The sequence below is a fragment of the Anser anser genome (assembly GCF_964211835.1).
Source record: "Anser anser genome assembly, chromosome: 29".
Lineage (NCBI taxonomy): Eukaryota > Metazoa > Chordata > Aves > Anseriformes > Anatidae > Anser > Anser anser.
In genome coordinates, this window is record NC_139750.1 from 625,825 (window position 1) to 632,484 (window position 6,660).

Consider the following 6,660-nt stretch of genomic DNA (forward strand, 5'->3'; position numbering starts at 1 on the left):
CTCAGCTCTGGTCAGCAGTGGGGCCCTTACCTAACATGGGGCAGCTTCTAGATCCTTCTCACAGAAGCCACCCCTATGGCCCCCTGCTACCAAAACCTTGCCACGTAAACCCACTGCAATGTTGCATCTGGGCCATGTCCATGGTGAGTGAGTGTCCTGGTTCCAGTTAGGACAGAGTTAAGTAGCTCATAGTAGCCGGTAGGGTGCTATGTTTTGGATTAGGATGAGAAGAGCGCTGATAACATGCTGATGTTTTAATTGTTGCAGAGCAGTGTTTACACCAGGCCAAGGACTTTTCGGCTTCTTGCTCTGTCCTGCCAGCGAGCAGGCTAGGGGTGCAGCAGGAGCTGGGAGGGGACAGACCCAGGACAGCTGACCCAAACTGGCCAAAGGGGTATTCCATACCATCTGACGTCATGCTAAACAATATATAGGGGTGGCTGGCCGGGGTGGGGGGGCCGGCTGCTCGGGAATAGGCTGGGCATCGGTCAGCGGGTGGTGAGCAATTGCATTGTGCATCACTTGTTTTCTTACACATTATTATTGTTAATACTATTACCATTATCACTATTATTATTATTATTGTTATTATTATTTTCCTGTCTTAATAAACTGTCTTTATCTCAACTCACAGGCTTCACTTTCCCGTTTCTCTCCCCCATCCCAGAGAGGGAGGGGGGAGGGTGAGCGAACGGCTGTGTGGTGTTTAGCTGCCAGCCGGGTTAAACCACAACAGTCTTTTTGGCGCCCAACGTGGGGCCCGAAGGGTTGAGATATCGACAAATCTGACCAGAGTGTGTTAAACTAAAATTGGTATAAGTATTGTACCTGCTTAATAGTTGCTAGTCACGATGTTGATTGCCTTAATCTCCAGTCTGCTGTACCTGTATTCCAAATTGAGTTTTATGGTGCGTTACTTTCTGTATGTGCTCCCTGTTGCACTGTTTATCCTTTCCGGGCCCTGGTTTAAGATTGTTATGGTACTGTGCGGTGTAACAATGGCTTATGAAATGATGAAATATCTGGTCACGACTTTAACCTGGTATTTGTACTCAGCACTGACGTCGACTCTATACTTTGGAACCCATATCTCGGAAACTATTAGCAATTACACCTATTGCCTGTTTTCGTTAGGGAGCCCATCTGTGAAGGGGACAGGGGAAGACATGTTTCCCTACCTGTTCACTCTCCCTTTCTCCTTCACCACCACCCTCTTATCCCCCGAGTTAGTTACGGTGGTTCTCCGAGATGTTGAATATCCTTGGGATACTCAGACCAGCCTGCTCTTGTTGTTATGTCTCCTGAATGCGCTTCAGATTTTGTGGAGGGTTAAACAACTACTTAGGAATCTCATCCGGAGATCTGTCTTGAGGCGGGATAGTTGCGAGTGGCAGGGAGTGTGGGAGGATATGGGCAGGTTTCTAGAGCAGTGGTCACCTCCAGTGTTTTGGACATTCACCCCTGAACAACTGCAAAATCCTAAAAAGCTGGCAGAATGCTTGAAAAAAAGGTGTCATGACTCTGGCAGTTCCAAAGTGACACAAATCACTGTAGCGTGCTGGGGTCTGGCTTGTGCCTATCGAGCTGCAATTGATGCTATTAGCAACCTAGCTCCAGCTCCTGCAGCCGTTCCAGTTCCAGCTCCTGCAGCCGCTCCAGCTCCTGCAGCCGCTCCAGCTCCAGCTCCTGCAGCCGCTCCAGCTCCAGCTCCTGCAGCCGTTCCAGCTCCAGCTCCTGCAGCTACTCCAGCTCCAGCTCCTGCAGCCGCTCCAGCTCCAGCTCCTGCAGCCGCTCCAGCTCCAGCTCCTGCAGCCGTTCCAGCTCCAGCTCCTGTAGCTACTCCAGCTCCAGCTCCTGCAGCCGTTCCAGTTCCAGCTCCTGCAGCCGCTCCAGCTCCAGCTCCTGCAGCCGCTCCAGCTCCTGCAGCCGCTCCAGCTCCAGCTCCTGCAGCCGTTCCGGCTCCTGCAGCCGCTCCAGCTCCTGCAGCCGTTCCGGCTCCTGCAGCCGCTCCAGCTCCAGCCCCTGCAGCCACTCCAGCTCCAGCCCCTGCAGCCGCTCCAGCTCCTGCAGCTGCCCCAGCTCCTGCAGCTGCCCCAGCTCGTGCAGCTGCTCCCACTCCTGTGGCTGGGTCAGAGAAACGAGCTGTAGCAGTGCAAGTTGACCCCGCAGAGGGTATTCCAACCCCTGTGGCAGACCCTGTGGCTGGGTCAGAGAAACGAGCTGTAGCAGTGCAAGTTGCCCCTGTAGACAAGGTGAAAAAATGGTATAGAGGCTCAGGTCGTTTAAAACGCAGACAGTCTTCTGCTAAGTCTGGGCGTAGTGAAGACGAGGCTGGGCCATCAAAGGTGCAGGAGACTGAAGATGAGGATGAGGATGGCGAAAAATCAACAGTAACTACCCGGACTCCATACCAGCCATCAAAGGTGCAGGAGACTGAAGATGAGGATGAGGATGTCGGAAAATCAACAGTAATTACCCGGACTCTATACCAGCGTGAGCTACGAGATGTGCGAAAAGATTTTGGTCGCTGTATAGGCGAGCAGCTTGTCACCTGGCTGCTCCGGTGCTGGGACACGGGAGCCAATTATGTGGAATTGGAGGGCAAGGAAGCCAGGCGGCTGGGATCCCTTGCTAGGGACGCATGCATTGACAAAGCAATTGGAGATGGAGCACAATCTCGCAGCCTCTGGAGGCGTCTCCTGTCAGCTGTGAAGGAAAGGTATCTCTTCAAGGAAGAACTTGTATGTTTACCAAGCAAATGGACCACCATGGAGAAGGGAATTCAGTACCTGAGGGAATTGGCCGTACGGGAAGTAATTTATAAGGACCTAGACGACGCACAAACATCCGCTGATCCAGATGCAGTCCGGTGTACACCACCCATGTGGCGGAAGTTTGTACAGAGTGCCCCATCATCATATGCCAACTCATTGGCAATACTAGCCTGGAAAACGGAGGAGAATCCCACAGTGAATGAAGTGACTAAAATACTCCGGCAGTACGAAGGAAATCTCTCCTCTTCCCTACAGGCCTGTGTCTCAGCTGTGGAGAAACTCTCTGAAGAGGTCCACCAACTTAAAGAGAATTTATCTTCCCCTCCACCTGAACGAACCAGTGTCCACCAGCTAAAAGAGAAGGCTTTAGAGAAACTTTCTGAAAAGATCCACAAACTTGAAGAAAGATTATCTTCCCCTTCACCTGAACGAACCAGTGTCCACCAGCTAAAAGAGAATGCTTTGGAGAAACTTTCTGAAAAGATCCACCAACTTGAAGAAAGATTATCTTCCCCTTCACCTGAACGAACTAGTGTCCACCAGCTAAAAGAGAATACCTTGGAGAAACTTTCTGAAGAGATCCACCAACTTAAAGAGAGATTATTTTCCTCCCCACCTGTACAAACCAGTGTCTCAGCTATTAGGGGTAAACGTTCATCTATGCAAGGAAGACAATATGGTGGGCACACACACCGCGCCACCCTGTGGTTTTACCTACGTGACCATGGAGAGGACATGAGAAAATGGGATGGAAAATCTACTGCGACCCTAGAGGCACGGGTACGTGAATTGCAAAGGAAAACAATTGGGAAAAAGGAGTTCTCTGAAAGGTTTGCTGCTCCAACTTCCAGCAGGCAGTCCTTTAAACACAGAAATGAAGATTCTGACCAGGACTAGAGGGGCCCTGCCTCCAGCCAGGGGGAGGAAAGGGACAATCGAGTTTATTGGACTGTGTGGATTCGATGGCCTGGCACGTCAGACGCACAGAAGTATAAGGCTTTGGTAGACACCGGTGCACAATGTACTCTAATGCCATCAAGCTATAAAGGGCCAGAGCCCATCTGTATTTATGGTGTGACGGGGGGATCCCAGCAGTTAACTGTATTGGAGGCTGAAGTGAGTCTAACCGGTAATGAGTGGCAAAAGCACCGTATTGTGACTGGCCCAGATGCTCCGTGCATCCTTGGCATAGACTATCTTAGAAGAGGATATTTCAAGGACCCAAAAGGGTTCCGCTGGGCTTTTGGCATAGCTGCTTTGGAGACAGAGGACATTAAACAGTTGTCTACCTTGCCTGGTCTCTCAGAGGACCCTTCTGTTGTGGGGTTGCTGAGGGTTGAAGAACAGCAAGTGCCGATCGCTACCACAACTGTGCACCGGCGGCAATATCGCACCAACCGAGACTCCCTGAGTCCCATCCATAAGCTAATTCGTCAACTGGAGAGCCAAGGAGTGATCAGCAAGACTCATTCACCTTTTAATAGTCCCATATGGCCAGTGCGAAAGTCTAATGGTGAGTGGAGACTAACAGTGGACTATCGTGGCCTGAACGAAGTCACGCCACCACTGAGTGCTGCAGTGCCGGACATGCTAGAACTCCAGTATGAACTGGAATCAAAGGCAGCCAAGTGGTATGCCACAATTGATATCGCTAATGCATTTTTCTCCATCCCTCTAGCAGCACAGTGCAGGCCACAGTTTGCCTTCACTTGGAGGGGAGTCCAATATACTTGGAATCGGCTGCCCCAGGGGTGGAAACACAGCCCTACCATTTGCCATGGACTGATCCAGTCTGCGCTGGAGCAGGGGGAAGCTCCTGAACACCTGCAGTACATCGATGACATCATTGTGTGGGGTGACACTGCAGAAGAAGTTTTCGAGAAAGGGAAGAAAATAGTCCAAATCCTTCTGAAGGCTGGTTTTGCCATAAAACAGAATAAAGTTAAAGGACCTGCACGAGAGATCCAGTTTTTAGGAATAAAATGGCAAGATGGACGCCGTCAAATCCCAATGGATGTGATCAACAAAATAACAGCTATGTCTCCACCAACTAGCAAAAAAGAAACACAAACTTTCCTAGGTGTCGTGGGGTTTTGGAGAATGCATATTCCAAATTACAGTCTGATTGTAAACCCGCTCTACCAAGTAACCCGTAAGAAGAATGCTTTTGAATGGGGCCCTGAGCAACGACAAGCCTTTGAACAAATTAAGCAGGAAATAGTTCATGCAGTAGCCCTCGGGCCAGTCCGAACAGGACCAGATGTAAAGAATGTGCTCTACACCGCAGCCGGAGAGAATGGTCCCACCTGGAGCCTCTGGCAGAAAGAACCTGGGGAAACTCGAGGTCGACCCCTGGGGTTTTGGAGTCGGGGATACAGAGGATCTGAAGCCCGCTATACTCCAACTGAAAAGGAGATATTGGCAGCATATGAAGGAGTTCGATCTGCTTCGGAAGTGGTCGGTACTGAAGCGCAGCTCCTCCTGGCACCCCGACTGCCGGTACTAGGCTGGATGTTCAAAGGAAGGGTCCCCTCTACGCATCATGCAACTGATGCTACATGGAGCAAGTGGGTTGCACTGATTACTCAGCGGGCTCGAATAGGAAACCCCAGTCGCCCAGGAATCTTGGAGGTGATTATGGACTGGCCAGAAGGCAAATACTTTGGGATATCACCAGAGGAGGAGGTGGTTCGTGCTGAAGAAGCCCCCCTGTACAACAAGCTACCGGAAAATGAGAAGAAATATGCCTTGTTCACTGACGGGTCCTGTCGTATTGTGGGAAAGCATCGGAGATGGAAAGCTGCTGTATGGAGTCCTACACGACGAGTTGCAGAAGCTGCTGAGGGAGAAGGTGAATCGAGTCAGTTTGCAGAAGTAAAAGCCATTCAGCTGGCTTTAGATATTGCTGAACGAGAAAAGTGGCCAGTTCTCTATCTCTATACTGATTCATGGATGGTAGCAAATGCCCTGTGGGGGTGGTTACAGCAATGGAAGCAGAACAACTGGCAGCGCAGGGGCAAGCCCATCTGGGCTGCGGCATTGTGGCAAGATATTGCTGCCCGGGTAGAGAACCTGGTTGTAAAGGTACGCCATGTAGATGCTCATGTGCCCAAGAATCGGGCTACTGAAGAACACCAAAACAACCAGCAGGTGGATCAGGCTGCTAAGATTGAAGTGGCTCAGGTGGACCTGGACTGGCAACATAAAGGTGAATTATTTATAGCCCGATGGGCCCATGACACCTCAGGCCATCAAGGTAGAGATGCAACCTACAGATGGGCTCGTGATCGAGGGGTGGACCTGACCATGGACACTATAGCACAGGTTATTCATGACTGTGAAACATGTGCTGCAATCAAGCAAGCCAAACGGTCAAAACCTCTTTGGTATGGAGGACGATGGCTGAAATATAAATATGGAGAGGCCTGGCAGATTGATTACATCACACTCCCTCAAACCCGCAACGGCAAGCGCCACGTACTTACAATGGTGGAAGCAACCACCGGATGGCTGGAAACATATCCTGTGCCCCATGCCACCGCCCGGAACACTATCCTGGGCCTTGAAAAGCAAGTCTTATGGCGACATGGCACCCCAGAGAGAATTGAGTCAGACAACGGGACTCATTTCCGAAACAACCTTATAGACACTTGGGCCAAAGAACATGGTATTGAGTGGGTGTATCACATCCCCTATCATGCACCAGCCTCTGGAAAAGTTGAACGATACAATGGACTGTTGAAGACTACACTGAAAGCAATGGGTGCTGGGACATTCAAAAATTGGGATACACATTTGGCAAAGGCCACCTGGTTAGTCAATACCAGGGGATCTGCCAACCGAGCTGGACCTGCCCAATCAAACCTGTTACGCACTGTAGAAGGGG